This window comes from Hoplias malabaricus, chromosome Y (assembly GCF_029633855.1).
Source record: "Hoplias malabaricus isolate fHopMal1 chromosome Y, fHopMal1.hap1, whole genome shotgun sequence".
Taxonomy (NCBI): Eukaryota; Metazoa; Chordata; class Actinopteri; order Characiformes; family Erythrinidae; genus Hoplias; species Hoplias malabaricus.
In genome coordinates, this window is record NC_089820.1 from 74524590 (window position 1) to 74549046 (window position 24457).

A 24457-nucleotide genomic window follows, 5' to 3' on the forward strand; every position below is an offset into this window, starting at 1 on the left:
TCCAACGCTGGCTGATTTGGAGCTTGTGCGTCCTTCTCCTAATCACTGCCCTCTTACTGTCACTCCAGAACACTGCTGATTTCTGAAGGGGGTGGGGGACTTCACAGAACTAAAATCCCAGCTTTAAGACCAACTAAGCTGAAGATTGTTTTTAATGGGGACAAAAGAGTAAGGAAAAAAGGTCACCTTGTGGGTGTCATTCTGATGAGCATTTGGAGTTCTCGTTTTATTTCAGTGAACCATTAAAATATGAGACACATTTGTATAAAGTTCCTGAACACCTTTACATGGCCAATAAATGCAGCAGAATCTTAAAACTTAAACTTAAAATTATGTTAATGTCTACATGGTGAATAATTAACTATTGTAAAATAAGTTACTTAAGCATCTAAAACTATTAGCATTTAAGATCCTCCTAATCCTCCAGAGTGAATGTTTTTATGTTTATAAAATGAAATTTGACTTGGAATTTATATATATATATATATATATCGTGTTGTATTCTTTCATTTTGGTTTAAGTCATAGATTTTGATTTAGTCAATGAAGTTGTATTAAACATTCCCCAAAATTTTGGTAACTTCGGGAATATCTTGTGCCAGAGTTTCCTCTATGAGTAATAAAAGTCTTCAGTCTTCCTTGGAAGTTGTGTTCAAACCTCCTTCTGAGATTGAATAAGGGTCTTATCTGCTGCTCTTCAGTGTAGAGATAATGTCATGTTCAGTAGTTTGACAATGCTTTAATGTTTTTTTGCAGTATCAGTCAGCTATAGCTCTCACAACTGACCTTATCGTAATCTAGATCATAATAAGGATAGGTCTGGGCCACTGGGTTTAAGAGGGGTCAGTCTCTGTGAAGGATACACACCTGTCGCCCTGCTGCTTTCTTTCCTCTCTCTGTGTCTGCAGGGTTAACTGTGTCCGACAAAAAGAGGGGATTAGAGTTGGTGGGGGTCAGGGGTTAATTGGAAATCAAATCAGCTCAATTAAGAGAAGAACTAAAACAACCCACACCATTTGTCCTGCAAATTCAGAGTACTGTCTGAACAGGCTAAAAGTAACTCATTCACTATTCACATCACAGCCATTTTGTTAATTACGCCACACACAAAGTGTGGTAACAGGGGAAGTGTCGGTCATCAGTTTACTGCAACAAAAGAACAAAAATATCTCAGAGGTTAAATATACCAGAGAGCAGGTAGTTAGCCTGCAAGCGCGCTAAAATAACTATCTAGCTCACTAAATAAGTAAATAACATTTTGGAATGCAAGTTTTCACAGTTAAAATATGGAAGTGAAATGAACATATATTTCAGAGTAACTCTGGGGTGAAATCTATCAGCTAACAGCTACAAGCTTGCAGACAAACATATCTGCTTATGCTAACTAGCTAACAATAATTTAACAACATGAGTAATCAAATGATGGAACATCATTTTTTAGTGGTGTTACAAGCAAAACTGAGTAGACTGAAAAAAAATTACATTGAAATTTGCCCTATTCTGGGTAGGTTCCGGACCCACCGTGACCCTGAACTGGATAAGCGGTTATAGACAATGAATGAATAAATGAATTTGCCCTTGTATTCCTCTGGATTTTCTATTAGTATTCTTTTGTATTTATCATGTATTATTTCATTGTGAAATTGCCATCTATTACCATATATGATGGTCCACCCCACTTTCAGAGTAATGTAATTGTGGGTAGAATATGAAAATATTAGATACCTCCATGAAATAGGAAAATGGTGAAAGGTGTAGACCTACAAGTTAACTACAGAAGGTTGAAAATCAACCGGGCGCACAACAGCACACTCTCTTTCAGACCCTCAGGCCCCAAACAGAGTCTCATTTGCCTCCAAAAGGTACCGTGCCACCGCTCTACAGCAGGAAGTGTATTTCTCATTCTTACCTGACAGCTGGGACATTCCTAAATGGACGACATAAGTGGACAGCGGTGGTCCTTTCTACAACTGGACATACAGTGCGGCAGCCCACAGCAGTTTACAATTAACGTCATGTGGAAGGAATACAGGAGGCTGGGTGGGGGTTACAAAAAAGCGGACATGAATTAAAATGAGCAAGCAGGGAGATTAATTTGACTTTCTTTCATCTGAGGCTCTCGATTACTTTTTCAGAAAGGCCTGTGCTCACAGGATCCTCAAATGTGCGACTGTACTCGGATGGAAAGCAAAATAAACAGTTGCATTCTGGGTACTGTATCATTATCACAACAAAGGCTCCCGAAATGTGAAGCCCTAGGCATCTGGAGTGGGTTAATCAGCCTGGAGGATGACGGATGCATTTTATTTTGTCCACCGACAGATCGGCACAAGGCCCCACGTGCTAATGACGTCGCTGGAATAAAACGAGCTTTCAGATGCCTGGAGGTTGTCTCAGAATTGGTAAAGTTTTAAGACAGGTCTGCTTTTTAAAGACAAGACGCCTGATGTGCTTTTCGTTAGCTTTTATTGCTAGCTGCTGGTTTTAACTGACACATGCTTCTACTTGTCAACAAGACCAGGTCTGTTCCAGATTAGAAACACACAACATATCAACAATATATACTTGTAGTAACACCACCCTGGTCCTGTCCATCAAAATGAAAACTTATTAACAAGTCAACAACCCACTTTTCTAGGTAAAGAAGAATTCCATCTAAGGTAGTGGTCAATTTCATTTTGGCTGGGCATTATCTATCTCAAGACGATTCCTCTCTTTTCCCCATGCCTTACTCATTGCTGATAACATAGTGAGGGTGGAGCTATGATGTCACATAATGCTGTTTAATCAGTTGAAAACCTGTGATATGTGTGTGAGCCAATGACAAAAAATAAAACCAATGCCAAGTGAAACATTTAACTATTTCACTCCAAAAAGAAGGATTGTTATGTATTTGTTAATGCTATGCGCTGGACAGAGTCTATAGACTGGATGTCTGGCCATTAACATATAGGAACTTATACTACAGGATCTATGTCTTATAGTTAAACGCCTTCTGTTTTCTGTGACCTTTCTGTTGTATTGAAGCCCTCAGCACAGTGTCTATCCCTTGGGGTCAGTTTTGTTGATACCAGTGTTTCTTCTTGTGGGGTACCTGTGGGGTCCTTCATGTCGTTTTTGGGTGTAGAATCCCTCCCCTTCAAACCCGCTGACGGCCAGCATGCTGCCCGCCTCTCGCCGGTGGGCCATCTGTAATTTGGCCAATCCCCTGTAATTTCCTACGGCTGCGTGAAGTGGCAGAGAGGTGGAGGGAAGGGTCAGCGGGTGAGTGACCCGTCCCTGTTTACCCTCCTTCAACTTCATGCAGGAAATAATTACACGGGAAGGAGAGAGGGCAGGACGAAATGAGGGGAAAATGCAGGGTTTGGAAATGGAGAGCTGACCGCCATAGACATCTTCTGACCTGACCCTTCCGATCCTGGAGAAAGAGAGAAGGCTCACGGAAAAGCGTCCTAACAAAGAGGTCAGCGGTCGGAGTAGCCATCTGCTGCCCATTAGTGAATATATACAATAAGGATATGTGTTGTGACATGACAAGGTGCACCAGGCTCCAGCGGAGGGTCATTTAAGAGCCGATGAAATGTGAATCACCCAGTGGGTTACATCATTTATATTTTAATAGACACCTATGCACTACCCAATCAAAAATATAGGGATATCTAGTAACAAACCTTGTTTCTCATTGTTAGTGTTCTTTTACAAAGTGTGTGAGTGACGGGGTGAGTGTGTTAATCTGTCCACAGGTGTGAGTGTGTGAGTGACAGGGTGAATGTGTTAAATTGTCCACAGGTGTGTACGACAAGTTGAGTGTGTTAAACAATCCACAGGTTTGTGTGTGTAAAACTGTCCACAGGTGTGTGTATGTGAGTGACAGGGTGAGTGTGTTAAAGTGTCCATAGGTGTGAGTGTGTGTACGAAAGGGTGAGTGTGTTAAACTGTCCACAAGTGTGAGTATGTGAGTGACAGAGTGAGTGTGTTAAATGGTCCACAAGTGTGTGTGAGGGTGTGTTAAACTGTCCATAGGTGTGAGAATGTGAGTGACAGGGTGAGTGTGTTAAATTGTCCACAGGTGTGTGTGTGTGTGAAACTGTCCACAGGTGTTAGTGTGTAAGTGACAGGATGAGTATGTTAAACTGTCCACAGGTGTGAGTGTGTGAGTGACAAGGTGAGTGTGTGAAACTGTCCACAAGTGTGAGTATGTGAGTGACAAGGTGAGTGTGTTAAACGGTCCACAGGTGTGTATGTGTGTAAAACTGTCCACAGGTGTGAGTGACTGGGTGAGTGTGTTTATCTGTCCACAGGTGTGAGTATGTGAGTGACTGGTGAGTGTGTTAAACTGTCCACAGGTGTGAGTGACAGGGTGAGTGTGTTAAACTGTCCACGTGTGAGTATGTGAGTGACAGGGTGAGTGTGTTCATCTGTCCACAGGTGTGAGTGACAGGGTGAGTGTGTTAAACTGTCCACGTGTGAGTATGTGAGTGACAGGGTGAGTGTGTTCATCTGTCCACAGGTATGAGTGTGTGAGTGACTGGGTGAGTGTGTTAAACTGTCCACAGGTGTGAGTGTGTGAGTGACAGGGTGAGTGTGTGAAACTGTCCACAAGTGTGAGTATGTGAGTGACAAGGTGAGTGTGTTAAACGGTCCACAGGTGGGAGTGACTGGATGAGTGTGTGTAAAACTGTCCACAGGTGTGTGTGTAAGGGACTTTGTGAGTATGATGCTGTCTCCAGAGTGTGTCGCAGTGATTCCAGGTAGGCTCCGTACAGTCAGGAATCGGAATCAGGATGAAGTGGTTACAGACGATGAATGAGTGTTTGATGTGAAGATGCTCACTAGCAGCCTCTCGTCATAGGCTTCGTAGCATTATGTGACTGGGGGAGGGAGGTGGTGGTGGCGAGGGGTGGCTAGCTATTGGGTGGAATTGGCAGTGACCAAAAAAATGTGAGGGAGGGGGGGGGGGGGGGGGGTAAACAAACAAACAAACAAAAACATGAATGCGAATATCAAAACATGGGGATAAAATGCCACAGAAACAGCAATGTAATAACATGTATAAAAATGTAAACTATCATAAAATAATCAGCATAATATTTGACTCCCTGTATGTGACCCTCTGAAGGACTTAACGTTAAGCGGACTGGATTAAATATGTTTAAACATTCAGGTCAAGGCTGGGAAATAACCCTGATCCTTTAAAACAAACACTTCCCTGCAGCACGCCGGGGCAACTCTTCAGAGATTTACGTGTTTATTTGAACTGCATTTATGTGCTTTACTTCTTCAAACTGTGAATTTTCTGACATTATTTCAACCGCACTCTTCCCCAGCGAAGGAGTGACAGAGAGAAAGACGGAGAGACTTGAAACAAAAGCATTGCAAACCAATCAAGTGCAATTAGAGTGGGGGCTGTGTCTCAGCAGGGCTCCACACCATCCGCATGAACAAGCACACACTTCCGCACCTCATAAAATGCTAATGCACTCTTAATGTATTCTTAATCATCGTTGTAACCGCGCTGTGATTTGAGCGTGTTTTAAGAAACTGATTAGTGCTGGTATGATCAGCCTGTCAGCCAGAAATATAAGGAAAGAAAAAGTGTTTAAAATATGCACATTATTTTCTCTTTTGAAGTGGTTAAATCTCTGTCAGATATCACAGATTGCTTCCATGCATAAATTAAACTAAGTTTTTATTTTGTACTGGAGCTGTTTTGTTTTACACCAACTTTATAAGGTACCACCAACAGCCAAAACATTAAAACAACCTCCTTGTTTCTTCACACATTGACTATTTATCAGCTCCAGTCAACAAACAGGAGCACTTTGTAGTTGTACGAAGATAGAGTCCACCTGTTGCTCTGCATACTTTACTACCCAGTAAACAAGGAACGTCCCTGGACGTTCAAAATAGGTCTAAAAGTAGTCTGTCCGTCAAGGACATATTTTAAACATCAACGGACGTCCAAAATCCATCTTAATAAGTTAGTTAAGTGGTGACCAATCGATAACGTCAGTGGACGTCCAAAACGCGTTTTATACAAGTAATTTATTTCGGGACCAATTAATAACTCGGGTCCAAAATACGTCATCTTTTCAATGTCTGTGTTTGGACGTCTTTTCAACTTTCATTTTCAACCTTAAGAGAACGTTGATTAGACGGCAGTCATTATGTTATTTCAACGTTGAATCAACGGCTAATTGTTTACTGGGTAGCCTCGTTTCACCCTATTCTTCGATGGCTAGGACCCCCACACGACCACCACAGAGCAGGTATGTTTTGGATGGTGGATCATTCTCAGTGCTGCAGTGACACTGGCCTGGCGGTGTCGTTGGTATGAGACGCAAACAAAAAGTGACCACCGTGACCACTGATTAAACACGAGAGCTGCGGTTTCCAAACATCCTGCAGTGCCCCGGTTTTGTAGATGAGAATACTGTTGAGCCCCCCACCCCAACATTTACACACTTTTGCTTACAGACTCCGCTGGATCTTATTTTGAACATTGTAATTCCTACAGAACTGCAACTTCTTATTAAAAATAATAATAAAATGATAGGTTTTGTGTATCTCATTTATTTGCCTTGCAATAGTTCCCCCTGAGACACTGTTCCACTGGATTAGAGGATGGCAAACACAAACTAAGCAGCAGCAGATGAGCTACTGTCTCTGACTTTACATCTACAAGGTGGCCCAACGAGGCGGGTGTGTCTAAGAGTTTACAGTGTGTAGACAAACAGTTTAAAATCCAGCAGCACTGTTGTGTCTGATCCAATTGAATCAGTGGTGGTTGTGGGTAGTAAATAAAATGGCTACATTTGCTTATATATGTTTTGTTCCAGTGAATGAATTAAAGTAAATTAAAAATGAATAACTATACAGTGGTTCTCACTGTGACAAATGGGTTTTCTGAAATCCAATCATGCTTATACCCAGACCTCCCTGCTAGCGCCTGGTCCTAAAGTCTAACGCCCCACAGCAAGCTAGCAATGACTCATGTGACCCTTTAAATACGCCCCCTCATGAGTTATTACATGTCTGTAAAGTGCTATAGCCGCGTGGGTAACAATAAAGAGACGTTTCCTCCAGCTGTTTGGAGCTGCACCAGCAGCTCTGCCCCCATCAGCTCCAACAAAACACTGCTACAGTCACTCTGTTGTTGCAGAGGGTCCATCTGATTGGCACTTTCTTGTTGCGGGCCATTTTTTGGCGGTCCTCCTGCACAGGAGCCGCCTCAAAAGGGGCCTGCTGCGGAGTGCCATGTTTTCAGATGAGCCTCTGGATAAAGGCCATTCATCTTCATCGGCTGGAACGAGTCTCAGCCAGATCCAGGCACGCTAGGCCCTTTTAGACGGCCTATCTGTGGGGAGAGCGAGACTAAACGCCGTGGAAAATCCTTCATGTCGCTGCAGGCCTTTCAAAACAGCCCTCAGCTGGAGTGTAACACACTCACACACACACACACACCATCATGGGGAACTGTGGGGACATTACATAGACTTCCACTTATTTTGTGTAGATGTACTCTCAACTTTTGAATAAGCACTACTAGTTCAACTTTAAAACTACACTAAACTACACTTAAAATGCAATATTTTAAGTTGTGAGGACCAGCTGGTGGTCTCCAAAAACAAGCCAAGTCCCCACAATGTGAATGTGTCAACAGGTTTTACTCCACACAGTGTGATATATTCCTGGCACACACACCATACCCACAGTACTTATTCTTGGGATTTTCTACACTCACACACAGTATCACCTGGTACCATTATCTTTGTGCTCAAATGAACATCGAGGGATTTTTGTTTTTGTTTCTTTTTTTTTTTTCTTTTTTTTTTGTGGACATTGGTGGACATTTTTTTGGTGGACATTTGGTGGAGGTCAGTCCACTGTTCTGAGAACACCAGCTTTTTTCTTTTGTTACTATTTCCTTTTTTTTCCAGTGCAGGTTTTAATGCAGGTTTCACACCTGCTCCATATTCTTTCAGACCCAAAGTTTTGAGCTGTCTTCTCAGTGGAAGGATGGACACACAGGTGCTCCATTGTAAACTAGGCCTTGAAATATTCATTCATTCATTCATTCATTCATTCATTCATTATCTGCAACGACTTATCCTGTTCAGGCTCATTAACATCACACAGAATAATTTAAGAACACAAAGAATTAATTTACTATGAGCCCTGCTGAATTGTATCCTTCAAATCAAGCAGAAACCATTGCTTTTATTGTACCATGGCATGCCACAAGTCCATTAATATCCCTCGTATCTGTCATTGTTTCAGCTTAAAGGAACCCTTATGTCCAACATGTGGCTAAACTTCTTCTCTAATCTTCAGCTCACGGCTCTTATTCCGGCGAGCCCCAAAATAAAGGGTGTTGATAGGTGCAGGATTTCAAAGAGATTTCTGTTATTTCAGGACACTTGACAAAAACTCCCCTTCCAAAAAAAAAGAGGGGCGTGGGGGGTGGGGGGGGGGTGATGGGGTGTAGAGGGAGCAGAGAGTTGGGGGAAAGCGAGAGATATAGGGAGAGAAGTGAGAGTAAGACAAATAGCAGAGTGAGAAGGAAAGAGAGAGGGAAACAGGAAAGAGAAAACAGAGACAGAGAGAGAGAGGCAAAAACAACACATTAAAGTTCAGAAAGTGCTTTATAATAGTTGTCACTGGTTTGCTTTAATCTTCGTTGCAGCCATGTGTATGTTTAAGTGCCCTCCCTCTCCCCCTCCTGCTCCCTCCTGCTCAGGATGAAAAATGGTACAGTCTGAGCCTTTGAAGTTGGGATCGTTTTGGCCTTCCGGTTACTCCTGGGCGATTATTGTTTTGCGTATTATTATTTTTTTTTGGTCCGGTTTCACATTGGCCCGGCCACAAGGTTTCAGACACGCAAAATGGAGGAAACTGGCAAATAAGAGGTGATAAGTGAAGAGGCTATTTTCGGACACTAAATGGCCTGGACCAACCAAAATAATAGGGGGCTCATTTCCCAGTTCCTCATGGATATATGGCCGGACAGCAGGACAAAAGGCGTCCGAAAAACGCGAGGAAAAGGGACAATGTCTGAGCAAATGGACAAAGCGAGAGAAAAGCATTAGGAAAGGCTGGTGTTATTCAGGCCTTTGAGCTGTCAGACATGTGCTGAGTAATAAATAATGGCCCAAAGAAGCCCCCTGATGATGATAACTGGTGGCTGTGACTTCTGATTGTCTACAAATGAAGTCAAAGAAAACCTGAAATGACCCGTTATTCTCTTAAGCCTACCAATCCATTCTTCCTTAAAGACCCCTGCAGTGTAAATCCAATGTTTAGCCTTGTTAGTGTGTGTGTGAATGTGGTGGGGTTTAGTCTTGTTTGTGTGTGTGTGTGAGGTGGTTGTGCTAGACGACGTATCTTGAGTGAATATGCGTTGATGTCCCGCTTTGAAAACAAATCTCAGAAACACGGATTAAGGCAGCCAGTGTTTCATACATCACAAACCTAAAGAACCAATCATTTCAAGCTACAATCAAGTGGTGAAGGGGGAGGGATGGGTGGAGGTAAAGGCAGGGACTAATTGGCACATACTGAATGAAGGTGAATGTGTACAGTTACATTTAAGACACTTCTAAGGTGTTAGGGGACTTTAATGCTCAGAATAACTACTTTATAACTATCTTTAACTCTGAACAGAGGGGAGTGTTTCAAGGTTTAAATGATGACCAGAGGGGGACATTAAACACGGGATATTTCCCACAACTTCAGAGTTCAGTCTTAGAAGTTGGTTTAATATAATTGGTTGTCATGATCAGAGAAAAACAAACAAACAAACAAACAACAAACAAACAACAAACAAAAAACATTCTCTGATGTTGAGAGGCAGCTGGAACATTGGTCTGAGAAACACCAGCAGCTTCTTTTTCTTCATTTGTGTCTATTTCCTTTCCTCAGTGTGGGGGTGTCTTCTCTCCTGCTCCACATCCTTTCAGACCCATAGCTGAGAGTTCCTCTCCTCACGGTGGAAGGATGGACACACAGCTGTGGTCAGATCTGAAGCGAGAGTGGTGGTTGATGTTCTCCTTTGACAGAGGTGAAAGCTTCCCGTGCTGTTTATCCAACGGTGAGAGTTTTGGAGTCACACCAGGTCTTGCGTGGTAATTTTGGGTCTGTTTTCTCTGTATTTATTAATCATTTTCTGAAGTCTTGCTTGAAATAAAACATCAGGGAACAACTGTATGTAAACCACAATGTTTTTTCAAATATGTCACTGATACACAAGCCTTACATTACAAATGAGAAACTGGACAAAGCAGAGATTTAAAGGCATTACCTGAAGTGACAATCACACACACTCATGCATGCACACACACATCCACACATCCACCCACACACCCGACACACTGACTGATATGAGTCTCTCTCTCCCTGCTGTAATATCCTGAAGAATTGTGTGTGTGTGGTTCTTTGGAAGAATCTCTCTCTCTCTCTCTCTCTCTCTCTCTCTCTCTCTCTCTCTCTCTCTCTCTCTCTCTCTCTCTCCCTCTTTCTTTCTTTCTTCCTCTCTCTCTCTCTCTCTCTCTCTCTCTCTCTCTCTCTCTCTCTCTCTTTCTTTCTCTCTCTCTCTCTCTCTCTCTCTCTCTCTCTCTCTCTCTCTCTCTCTCCACTGATTGTGAATGTGAGGTTATTACAGCAGTGATGAGGCCCCGACGTGAAGTCGGGTCCTGGGGTAATCAGAGCAGCGGAGGAGTGTGTTGGTGACCGCTGGAGCGGCCGAGCAGCTGATTAGAGCGTCCGCACACCGACCACACGCTGAGAGAGAACAGAGCAGCATCCTCACGCTCTCAAAGAGCTCCATTAGACCCAGCTCAGGCTTCAGGACAATGGGGGCCAATGAGAGCCAATCAGGACCCCAGCACCACTGAGATGACTTTTTCATCTGACCAGCTCTCTCCCACTCCTGGCACAGGACTATGCTCATGTGCAAAAGTTTGTGCACTCCTGCTGAACTCAGATATTACATTTTTTTCTGCACTTGTGTAAAACTAATTTATTGCAATATATATATAACATTAAAGCCACCTCCTTCTGTTTACACTCACTGTCCATTTGATCAGCTCCCACTGACCACACAGGACCACTTTATAGCTCTAACATTACAGACTGTATTTCTTCTAGTATTGTTCTGCAGACATATTGGAATGATTTGGGCGGTGGATCTTTTTTAGGACTGCAGTGATACTGATGTTGTGGTGGTGTGTTACTGTGTGATGTGCTGGTAAAACTGGATCAGACACAGCAGTGCTGCTGGAGTAATAAACCCCTCAGTGTAACTTATGGACCAAGACCAGTCCACGAACCAAAAACATCCCGTTAGCAGCGTCCTGTGTCCACTGATGAACGACCAACACAAACTGTGCAGCGACAGATGATCTATTCCCTCTGACATTACATCTACAAGGTGAACCAACAAGGTAGGAGCAGCACTGCTGTGTCTGATCCACAGCACAACACGTGTATATACACACAAACACATCCAACATTTTAAAATGACATCTTTCTTATTCATTGTCATATACTTCTATCCTGTGTAAAATAAAGTAATAAAGGCTTCAGTTGTTTGGAAATGAACCTGAGCTCTGTGACTGATGCTGGTGCTATTATGTGATTTACAGGAATGAAATGGCTATAATATGCTCTTTGCCCCATGGGAGGGAAATAGGTCAATTTCCATGTAATTCAGCTGTAAATGACACGCTGAGTCTACTTTAACTGCTCTGAAGTGCTGTAATGTTGCGCTGAGTTGAGTAGACTGAGATTATGGAGATTTTACAGTAAATTTCAGTGCAAGGTGCCACTTTTACTACAAGCACCTTATTCGCTCCTTATTCAACCATCTGTTTCTATCTCTCTCTCTCTCTTTCTTTCTCTCTCTCTCTCTCTAATCTACATTTTGCCCAGAGGCACCAATTTATGCCTGTACAAAACCGCCATATCCCATGTTTATTTATTATTATTTATTAAACCTTATACCTGCTTCACTTCTCTTCTTTGTTGCAAATCATTGCTGTTCAAAGAAAAACATGATCTCCATGTTTGTGGGTGTTTAGTTTACTACATCATTTGAACACAGCAGCTGACCTTCACACTGTGTGAAAATCTCATCATGCATGGACCGACCAATAGAAATGCTCCAAAAATACTTTGAATATATTTACATTGATTCCATTGAAATTTATGAAAGTCCCTTCTTCTTTAAAGTTACTATTATGAAGATACATGCTTTTCCTTTGGGCAGCCACACAATTTAAAATGAGTTTCATCGGCATGTCCTGAGGTAAAGGTTGTATGTCCTTCTTAGCAAAGCACTGATCAACAGAATGAGATGCTCCAGAGTAGCTGTACATGAGCCTATGTTCAACATGTCCAGTACCAAGTGTGATTAGAGTGGTCCAAAGCCCTCCAGGACTGGGCGGTGCAGGAGCGGAACTGTGTTCTGTAGCACAATAGAGCTGCATGTACCTGTAGAGTAAGTGGTGTCAGTGATCCAGAATCCATCACATGGATAAGAATTACAGGATTTAAAGAGTGTTATGTCTCTGGAGAGACTATTACCATGTTAACACTATACAAACAAGCTGAGTAATGTGTGTGTGTGTGTGTGTGTGTGTGTGTGTGTGTGTGTGTGTGTTTCACTGTTGGTGGCCAAAGCTCCTGGATGGTGTGTGTGTTTGACACATGCTTGGCTGAGTGTGCTGACAGGTGTGCGGAGTGTGTAAGGAGAGTGTGTGTGCGTGTGTGTCAGTTTTGTGTGTTTTTGTATCAGTTCTGACTGTGTGTTTATCTTGCTCCAGTGTGTCTTTGCTTGTACACTTGGTTTCATCTGTAAGCCTTTAAGCATGTATACACACATATATACACACACACACACACACACACACACACATACACAAGTGCGGTGAGTGAAAAGCTGTTTTTTCAACAGTTCACTGTTGACAGTCCTGGCGTTAGCTTTGACAGTGGGTCAGTGGGTCACTCTGAGTGAGATATGTTTTAAAAAAATACTTGAATTTTTGGGGTATTGTTTACATTTTGACGATCAGTCACATCATGTTTAAAGTCCTCCTTGTCTTTCACACATTGTCTCTTTTATTTACCCCACTGACCATGCAGGAGCACTTTGAAATGCTACAATCACATACAGTAGTCAATTTGTTACTCTGCATACTTTGTTATCCCATATCACGCTGTTCCTCAATGCTCAGGACCTCCACAGAGCAGGTATGATGTGGGTGGTGGATCATTCTCAGCTCTGCAGTGACACTGACGTGTGATTTATTCTAATAAGTGTGGATCGGACACACCAGTGCTGCTGGAGTTTTAAAACACTGTGTCCACTCACTGTCCGCTCTGCTGTACACTCCTGTCTTGTTGGTCCACGTTGTAGATGTAAAGTCAGAGACAGTAGCTCATCTTTTGCTGCATGTTTTGCAGTTCTTCATGAGTGGACACAGGATGCTGTCGGCTGGATGTTTTTGTTTGGTGGACGATCCTTAGTCCAGCAGTGACACTGAGTGGTTTAAAAACTCCAGGAACAGTGCTTTGTCTGATCCACACTTACCAATGAACACGTACTGACATTGGATGAACTCTGGAGCACAAACACCACACCAGCAATGGCTGCAAATTTATGGACATGTAGTGTATGAGTGTATTTTTATACCGTCCCTTTAACAGGCTGATTGACAGTGTTTATCGATGACAGACCCCTAACGTGTGTAGCCCAATGGGGCGTAAAAAGATGGCGTTTAATCTCAGAAATGTTGCAAATTTAAACATAACGGGTCTGAACAGAAGGAATTTATCTGTGGATCGGTCTGCTCCGGGTGGAGATGCTGCTTCATGCAGGCTGAGACAGAGGACATACAGCCTATCTAGAGTTTGTAAATAAGGGCGCTATGTGTGTGTGTGTGTGTGTGTGTGTGTGTGTGCATGTGTGTGTGTGCACGCTATCTACAATCTGCCGAGTATGGAATATGTCTTCTGTGTTGTGACTTCTTTGAGAGGTCACATGGTGGAGAAGCTTCATTTGTTACAGAAACCTGGGCTGTAGATAAAGCCCATGTCTGATATATAAGGGTATCCACCAACATCACTTTTGGTTATAGAAGTGGGTGGCATTGGTAATGGCGGTGGTGGTGTGTGTGTGTGGCACAGTAAATTTCAATCCAAACACAGACTTATGGTCAATAATGGTATTTGATCTCAGACAGTTGGTGTGCCACCTCACAACATTACAATACAAACCCAAAATAATAAAATTCTGTGGTCTGCGACTATAATAACCTACAGTCACAATAACATGGTTTGTAAAAATGAAGAAAAACAACAACAAAAAAAAAGACTCATGTGACACTCACTGCTTGTATAGACAAAATATGGGAAAACTAAATGTATAAAACTTGGCCTGTGCAAAAGTCATGGCACCTTTATTTATTTATTTATTTTTTAATTTATTTATGGCGGCACAGTGGCACAGCAGGTAGTGTCGCAGTCACACAGTTCCAGGGACCTGGAGGTTGTGGGTTCGATTCCCGCTCCAGGTGACTGTTTGTGAGGAGTTGGTGTGTTCTCCTCGTGGCCACCTGGGTTTTCTCCGGGTGACGGTCTGTGAGGAGGTAGTGTTCTCCCCGTGTCCGCGTGGGTTTCCTCCAGGTGTTCCGATTTCCTCCCACAGTCCAAAAACACGTGGTACGTTTATTGGCGACTCAAAAGTGTCCGTAGGTGTGAATGTGCGTGTGTTGCCCTGTGAAGGACTGGCGCCCCCTCCAGGGTGTATTCCTCCCTTGTGCCCAATGATTCCAGGTAGGCTCTGGACCCACTGCGACCCTGAACTGGATAAGGGTTACAGAGAATGAATTATTTATTTATTATTTCTTTTGTCATTTCTGTCAAATGTTTGCATATGGCTGGGCTTTGAAGACAAGGCTAAAGCCCAAATTTCTGTTAGTTAGATCTATAGTATAGTGACTGTATATTAAGACCTCTGTAGTGCATGGGGAAGAGGGAGCCATTAGAAGATAGAGGGACAAAAAAGAAAAGCAACAGAAGCTACATACTGAACAACCAAAAATATCAGCTAATTAAACCCTATCTCAGTAATTTCATTCAGCAAATATATGTATTCCTTCATTTTCAGCACATTTCAATTCCTTCTTCTAACTATAGTAAATATTATCAATAATATCAATAATATCAAAATAAAGTCTGAAATAAAACTGTCTCTTGACAGTCACCTCAGGGGTGCATCCACTGCAGTTGTTTTCCCAGCAACAAAAAAGGGGCCTTCTGTTTCTTAGAAAAAAAATATTACTTATATTTTCCATGCTTTGCGAAAATTAACATAAGGAGGAAAAATATGTTTTAAAGCATTTTTTGTGACATATATATATAATTCATTAATTGTCTGTAACTGCTTATCCAGTTCCTACCCAGAATCATTGGGTGCAAGGTAGGAACACACCCTGGAGGGGCACCAATCCTTCACAGGGCGACTCACACTCACACAGTCACTCACACCTATGGACACTTTTGAGTCGCCAATCCACCTACCAACATGTGTTTTGGACCCTTGGAGGAAACCGGAGCACCCGAAGGAAACCCACACGGATAGAACACACCAAACTCCTCACAGACAGTCGCCCGGACTGGGACTCGAACCCCCAACACCAGGAACCTGGGGCTGTGTGACAGTGGCACTACCTGCTACCTCTGTGCCGCCCCACATTTAATATTTAATTGTCATTCAAAACTCTAATGTTCTCCTACACATTTGCAGTGATTTTTCCTTGACAGAACTCATTCAGTGCTGAATAAATGCTTCCTTTTTATTTTGTTGAATAAAATAACAATTGAGGAGGAGAATATTTGAATTTTGAATTACAATTACAACTTAAATATCCATAACACTTTAAAACTTATTTGTATTTATATTTTTACAAACAAGATAGTGCCACACTTCAATAATGAAAATTCATCTAGCAGTATTTCAACTGTTCACTTGATTAAAAACTAACACTGAGGGTCGGGCCCAATGCTCACCAAACAAAAACTGCTGACATAAACACTGGCCTTTATGCTACAGGAATAAGAACATATCTGGACTGAATCAGACAAAGCTGCTGTTGTCATATGTAACAAGCATGAATCATCGCTTCAGTTAGAAAGAAAATACACAGTACTTGTTGTGCTGAATTATTGATCATGTCATGCACTACCCCCAAGTGACATCAGCTGAGATATAATGTAGTCACCCAAGAATGTGTGCAGCTAGAAAAGAGTATCAAATAATTGTAAGCCAGAATAGATCTTCCCATCCAGATCATCTACGATCAACCAGCCAAACAGAACACAGTCTTTTTCTAACATTTATACAATAGACATCTATTATCTGACCTCATCTCATGTGAGGTCACAGTTTGTTGTATGAGGTTTTAGCTGCAGTGTGACGTGCAGTAATCATATAAATCCTCTGCCATCACTCTGTGTACAACAGACCTAACATGAACACCAGGATAAGTGAAATCCAGACACTTCACTGAAGTGTTACTAAGCGCCACTGCTGTGTAAAACCTTCTCTAAACAAAGCATACATTTCCAATCTGTTTTCTTAACATGAAGCTAGTAGTCAAATATACAGCTTTCTGCAGATGTTTGAACTGAAATGAATCTGCTCTGTCTCCTGAGTGTTAAAAGGAAGGTGATCAAACCTTCGGAGAGAAACTATTACTTTCTGACACGCACTCGGTGGATTTCACAGCCGCTACCGGCTCAGGCATGCCGCCGGCTCCAGAGCTATTTTGACAGATGGCGGTTGGTGATAAACGAGCTTTTTTTTTATGATGAGATAAATATTTCTCACAGCTCACAGTCAGAATATAAATATCTGTTGCGCATATATGTATTTGATGTGTGTGTGTGTGTGTGTGTGAGTGAGAAGAGTTTACCGTTGCTACTTTCTGCCATTATTCACCCTGTTTGAAAGCTGCATGTATAGACAGATTTGAGACTGTCTGTCTGTACATACTTTTATATGAAATGGAAATGCTTTTCATTCTTTCACTGGCAATTATATATATATATATATAAAACTAAAAGAGTGAAATTATTTATTTTTTGTTACTGAGGTTAGGTGTAGTATTAATAAGGTACAGTAATTATTTCATTGACGGTCCTCACAAGTATAGATGAACCAAAGTGTGTGTGTGTGTGTGTCTGTGTGTAGGGGTGGGGGGGGGGGGGGGGGGGAGTATGGTGTGGGGGGGGTGATGTAGCTGGCACAAGCTTATCTGGAGCTCAAAGCAAACCAAGGATAAGTCAAGCCCTGACAAATACAAGATGTATTCAAGCAACACAGATTTCACATCAGTTTAAATGTGTGCAGTTCTTCAGAACGGACTTTACTGATAATTATGCAAAGCTTTCTTCTATTTTTGTCCATTCCTATGTTCTTCATCTGATTTTTTGACAGCTCTACCTCCTTTCAGATAGGACTCCTAGTGACCATGTCAGACCTAGAAGACAAGCAAATCCATGAGGGAAAAATACAGGCAGTGCACACTAAATACAGGACAGTCTGATATTATAATTAGCTGTTGAGGGTTTATAGTTCCTGAACAGTATATAGCTTGAAATATTGACTCGAAAGGAAATGAAATAAAAATAAATAACATGCTGGAGTAACTCAACTAGTTGCAACTTGGTGTTTGAATGATTTTTGCATATATCATTATATCGTTGTGTACACGTGTGCAGATAAATGAGAGCTAGGACTAGTAAAAGCTATTGTAATGAATCATGACATTGCAAAATCATAAATCACCACCTTCTGGGTGATGAATATTCACAACTCTTGTGTATGTGTGTGTGTGTGTGTGTGTGTGTAAGAGAGAAAGCAAGGAAGACTCACACCCTTACACACTCCTCATCACTTTTCACCCACTGCTGTCAGAGAGTAATCAGTAGACAACTGCAACAGAAGTGGTTAGGACTGTGAATACACACAAAAAAACAAAAAATACAAACATAATAAACACACACAGGACAGCAGGAGAGACTGAGGAAAACACCAAGATAAAACACAGCAGCGTGGATCTTTTCACTTTCACATTTTGGCTTTGACACTAGCTTTTATGCATTTCCCACACACTCTTATCCAATGTCCTAATATCTTAATATTTTATGTGTGTTACAGACACAAGCAAATGCAGCGTTAGGAGTCATGCTCAAGGGCTCTTATTAGTACAGTGTGGTTCTCCTACCCAAGTATCATGATTTATTATGACTCTAATGTCCTACTATCATTTTTGCAGCAAGACTCTTGATTAATCGAGTCATTTTAGGTCAAATATTTTAAAGTCATTTTTTCTACACCAATATTTCCATACAATGTCATTAATTTGTCTGACACTGATATCTACTGAAAGTATCATAAAGCATAAAGTGCAGAATGCTAACTTTGTCCATTAAGTAGAACCGGAATGCCGTGAAATTATGTTTTGCAAACAAGTGGTTTTGGGCTAAAATTTATTGCCAACTTAGTTACAAGTTTAAGTTAAAAAAGAGAGGACTTTCATTCATTTCATGTGTTGCCCTGTGAAGGATTGGCGCCCCCTCCAGGGTGTATTCCTGCCTTGCGCCCAATGATTCCAGGTAGGCTCTGGACCCCCCGCGACCCTAAATTGGATAAGCGGTTACAGATAATGGATGGATGAAAGACTTTCATTCATCCTTTTGGCACAGGCACTCCTACTGGCACTCGATGTTGCTGCGTTGACGTCGAACTGGATAGCTCTGTCTAGGCCGACCCACTTTTAACATTTTTAAGCACACTTAAAAAAAATGTAAATAATGTATTGGAGTAAAACGTAAGATACTTCGACTTTGAAATGTAGGAAAGTTAAAGGAAAGGTCCTCCAAAATATAAATTCTCCAGTAAAGTACAGATACACCTAATAACTACTTAAGTACAGTAACCTAAGTACATTTACTTTGTTACTGTCCACTACTAGCAGTGTTACCTTCCTTACGACACAAACCACTTGCAAACACTCACACAAACACACACACACACACACCAGACATCCATAGGACCAAAAAAAAACTTAAAAAAAAAATACCTTAGATTGATCGTCAACCTCAATACGGACTATAATAAAAAAAAAAAACTATCACCTTAAAGAAGAGAAGTAGAAGGGTAGATAGGCGTTTTAGTTGTTTACTTGGTGTCTAGGGGTTCAGGTTTGGGGATGGCTAGTGGGGTGGGGGGGGGGGGGTGGCACTCTCATGTCAGATGTCACAAGTCCTTACCCCCCCTCCAGGACTGTTTATGTAGGGCTGGCAGGATTTCCTGCTACACGATGAAATAATTAGAGGCCCAGCATGGAGGGGCAACACCAGGCCGGGAGTGCGGGGAGGGGGTGGTTGGATTATTCTGAGCCCGAAAAGATTGGTTTCCCTCGTCTGAAGAGCCTTTTTATGCCTGCTATTTGTCTTTGGGGTGAAGTGGAGGATTTCAGAGTTAGAAAATAAAGGACTAGAAAAGGCTATTCACTAAAGGACTTGATGCTTTCACTTTGTATCAAGATAAGCGTGCTTTAGAGGGAAGCTGTCATTTTTTAAATAGGACTTGAAAGCTAATTAATAAAATGGGTTTTCATGATTTATCTACTGTATTTTATTTGTTTTACTTATTAAATGGGAAATTAGTCGTTTTTATGACCACAAATAGTATTAATCATGTAATATGAAGAATCACATCACATTGTATCAGCCAAGTGAACAAGTTCAAGTTCCATAGAGTGGGTCCTTCACACCTTCACAGCCATGTTTCAAACAGGTTCAATACAGACGCTCTGACACCTCCAGGTCACTAGGTGTCAGTTTAGCTGCTGTTTTACAACTTCATGAAACAGCACTGGAGAAGCTGGCTGACCACAAGTTTAGTATTTATTAATATTTATTAACTGTATTTAGTGTGTCTGTGTAACATTTGTATCTGACTCAGATGTTGTGCTTGATCCACCCCAAATTATGAGGTTTGTGACTTGCCAATGAGAACAACTTGAAAATCCCATCATTTACTGCAGCGCTATAAATACTCTTGCACATAACTCCTCAAGTTCGTTCTTCATGTTCTTGCTACTGACAAATGTAAACAGAACTGACCATACATTCATGAGCTCAGAACGAGGCATCTTCAGATTCTCACACTGAAATACATCAACAGTACTTACTGCTCAGTACAAACACTTACTTTGTTTACACTTGTAAAAAGGCCCTCTGGACTTCACTCGAGTGTCCAGCAGAGAAGTGCGCTGGGGTCAAGGGGTCAAGAAATGAGGACTAAAGCACACGCGCCACACATCACAGTTGCCACTGGACGGAGATCAGATTTAAAGAGAGTGTTTGTCACTGGTCTCAGGGGCTGGACGATATGACAATCTTTTCACAATATCTCCTTCTGTCATTGTATGTTGATAATTAACACCTGTTTTTCTAATATTCTAATGCTCGTTTTAATATGTAAGTAAACAATAAATATTCATTTTTAGAATATACACACTATATGGCCATATGTGGACATCTAATCCAATTTTACATCTAATATAAAGGGTATTAATTAATGTCAGTCTAGTTACAGGGGTTGGACAATGAAACTGAAACACCTGGTTTTAGACCACAATAATTTATTAGTGTGGTGTAGGGCCTCCTTTTGCGGCCAATACAGCGTCAATTCGTCTTGGGAATCACATATACAAGTCCTGCACAGTGGTCAGAGGGATTTGAAGCCATTCTTCTTGCAGGATAGTGGCTAGGTCTCTACGTGATGCTGGTGGAGGAAAACGTTTCCTGACTCGCTCCTCCAAAACACACCAAAGTGGCTCAATAATATTTAGATCTGGTGACTGTGCAGGCCATGGGAGATGTCCAACTTCACTTTCATGTTCATCAAACCTATCTTTCACCAGTCTTGCTGTGTGTATTGGTGCATTGTCGTCCTGATACACGGCACCGCCTTCAGGATACAATGTTTGAACCATTGGCTGCACATGGTCTTACTGGTGCAATGTGCAATTAATGAAGGTTGGCCACCAGGCTGCACCAATTTAGCCATGAAATCTCCCACACTAAAATGACAGGTGTTTCTGTTTCATTGTCCAACCCCTGTACATGTGTTTACCAGACCATGGACAAAATCTATTTTAAAGAAGCAATCCATCATGTTTTTGTCAATGATTCTTAATTACGTTACAAAACAGACATTCTACTGACACCAAGTGGCCTGGAAGTGTCAAAGATTCTGTGCTATTTTAATTTTAAATAAAAAAATTGTAAACATGGAGTTCCCGCTCTATGGAGAAATAACTGGTTCATTCATGGACTACAAAGACATTTTGTTTTTCAGCTGATGTGAGTCACACGTTATAGGGGAAAAAAATGAATTATCTTTTTCATACATACATTATGCTACTTAGAGTTGGTACTACAAACCACACCTATAGGAAGTTTAAAAAAATTTCTAATACTTTTACCCTGGTCAGATATAGCAGAAACATATTGTTGGTATTTGAATCATTTGCATTTAAACAATGTATTTCAGATGTAAAACACAAAGGTCTTTGACAGGCTTAGGTTTCTTGAGGACAACTGGGTATTATCTGGACCAGAGGATGGTGTCTAGACATGAAGCTTTGAAGGTCCCACAGACATGACTTTAGTTATTCTCTGACTTGACCCCAAACCTATTTCGTGACACTCTGTGTGCCGCATGGCTCTTTTGTCCATCTCTCCCGAGTCTTCTCACTGTGGCTGAGTAAAGTCGAGCCCAGAGGAAACGGCCCTGGATGTGAGCAACACCTCGAGCTGCTTTCATCTTCCCAGGCTCGAGTCACTCATACTGGGGGAAAATAATCCTCAGCCTCTTCCCTCAGGAGCAGCTACATACACTGCTCAGTTACACTCCCACTTGGACCTTCACCAATCTGAATGAATAATGAGGAGCACATACCAAGCTGGATTCAGAAGACAGCTGTCAATTAATTAATTCTTGAATTACTCAAGCAAACATCACAGGGATTTCACAAGCAGGTCAACTTTAATTCAAGTCTGAATTTTTGCTTAGTCTATTTAGTTTGGAAATGGCCCACCAAGCAATCATCATGCCCCACTAAACCCATTTCTTATACACTTGTGTAGTAGCAGAAGAACAACATTTAACTTTCTTATTTAATTAGTCTTTTTTTTGGTGCACACATCAAGGCACTTTTATTATGAAAATAACAGCAGCCATTTTTATTTCTTTTATTTAAAAATGGAACTACAAATTGGAGGGTGTCTTTCAACAGCTATGATATATTTATTTATTCATCTGCTGTCACTGCTTCATCCTGATCAGGGTCGCAGTAGGTTCACACTCTATGTTGAATCACTGGACACAAAGCAGGAACACACCCTTCACACAGCACCAGTCCATCACAGAGAATCACACATTCACCCAGTCACTCACACAGTCAGCAATGATTTATGAATCTGTAAAACGCTGTATAAACTTTACTAGAAGGCTTAGAGCTGTTGATTTTGTGAATGCCTATAAAAGAAAATGTGCCTGGTCTAGTTGGCATATGAGGTGAGAGCCATAAAGAGACATTGGGGCGAACGGACGCTTTAACATTACCTTGCTCCTATTGTGTCTGATCCTGGAGCTCCATTCTGTGGTTCTACGATTACATCACTCCACATACAGTTTAGTGCCTTTTTGAGAGCAGCAGGGCACTTAGACCCTCTTCCATCTCTCAGTGTTCTTCTGAGTGAGTGAGAGAGAGATAGAGAGAGAGAGAGAGAGAGAGAGAGAGAGAGAGAGAGAGAGAGAGAGAGTTCTCTGTATAAAATCTTGCTCTCATCTGGTAGTGATTTGTCTTTCGCGCACCCTTGGTCCATAGCTCTGGTTACCGTAGTGATGAGTGAAACACCAGGGCTGCTGATGGGTAGATCAGCTGCTAAAGGCCCTACACACACACACACAAACACACACACACAGAGACCTAGAAATGTTTGGGAATCCTGTCTACATGTACAAAGACTAAAATACTGTATGACTTTAATCACACAATGCTAATAGATGTCTGTCTGGTCAATTAACTCCAACAGCTCATAGAAATTTTCAGTTTTAAAGGAGAATTTAGTCATTTTTAATACACAATGGTAGCACACAATATTTATGAAAATAATTACCTGATATATTTACATTATACTATGAAGCATTTCTTTTTTTCCATTCATCATGACATTTTCACAGTGTGAAGAACAGCTGCTCTGATAAATCTAGGCCTCTACTTATTGGTATAATGCCATTTTCAACACATGAGAAAGATTCTTTGGGGAAAAAATGCATAGTTTGGCAAAAGTTTCAAATTTGGAGCATGTTTGTTGACCATAGGTTACAAAGCCTTGTTCATATTTCTCATAGTAAAATACAGCTTAGAGTACCCTCTTTGGGCCCACTATGTATTGACACATGCCTTCAGATCTCTAGAAGAGATACCCAGGGGTATTTTACAAAGTAATGTTTCAGATCGAGATGATTAGGACCATTTCTACTGAGCAGCCTTTACTTTTGGGCGTAAGGTCTCCAGCTTTACTGAAAAATGCTGCTTGGTAATATACCACAGCAGGTAAATTTGATATTAACCCCTCCAGCATAACTCCAAAAGTCAAAACAATTCATCCAGAGGTGAATTCACCTGCATAGGAGTGAACACAGCAGTTAGCTGAACTTTAAACAAACAAATAAATCTGTGCTTTGCCTTTAGCTTGTCGAGTTTCTCCGCCTTCATGCTCTTACACAATTACAAATACTCAGAGTGGATTTGCCACAAAAATGTTGGCGATATCACTTTGTTCAAGCATGCCAAAGCAAACACAGTATTCCTGCTCACTTTGTGTGAGTACACCCTCTTTATCCCAACATGTGTACATTCTTTTTAAAGGGTAAATGCAATAAGAAAGCAGTGCAAGTCTCTGAGGTTCACACACATTTGTGTTGTGTTGGACGCTCCCTCCCTCATAGTCCCATTCCTCCCCTGTTTAAAAGGTGCGAACAAGACACGAGTGAAAGAGGCTGAAAGGGAGGGTCTTTGAGGCCAAGGCAGCCGTAACGGTGCGCTGCTGACAGTAATCTTCTCAATTATTTCAGCTATGACAACAGACTGAAACTCTGCACCTGTCCCGGCAGCCTGCTCACCTCACTGCAGCTGTATGGGGCCCGGTGAGCTCATGACATCATCACGTCCGTAAACACACATACACACACGCACATGTGTATAACACACTGTATCACCACAGAGCGTGACTGAAGTCTCACACAGGTTTTAAGGTAATGTGGAGAATAGAGGGAAGAGTTTGGTTATGGTTGGTGGAAGTCAGAGACAAAA